Here is a 295-nt window from a genome sequence, read left to right on the forward strand (position 1 = left end):
TGTGAACTGAACCTGGGTCCTCTGCAAGAGCAGTCAGTGCTCTTAACCACTGAACCCTATCCTCAGCCCCAGCAACCCCCTCCCCGTCTTGAAATCCAAGACCAATTTTCCTGGGGGGGGGCGGGGAGGGACGACGGGCTGTGTTTTTCCTGGTACGTGCACATATGCTTGGGTTCCTTAGACCATAGTGAGCACGTAATTCGATCCCACCGCGGAACTGGTATCTGCTTGTGGTACTCAGGCTGGGCGAAGCCTCCCTTCTCAAGGCTGTTGACCCATCCTTTTCCCCTAGGCT

Source organism: Alexandromys fortis, unplaced genomic scaffold, assembly GCF_014885135.2.
Source record: "Alexandromys fortis isolate MF-2015 unplaced genomic scaffold, M_Fortis_MF-2015_v1.1 scaffold_88, whole genome shotgun sequence".
Taxonomy (NCBI): domain Eukaryota; kingdom Metazoa; phylum Chordata; class Mammalia; order Rodentia; family Cricetidae; genus Alexandromys; species Alexandromys fortis.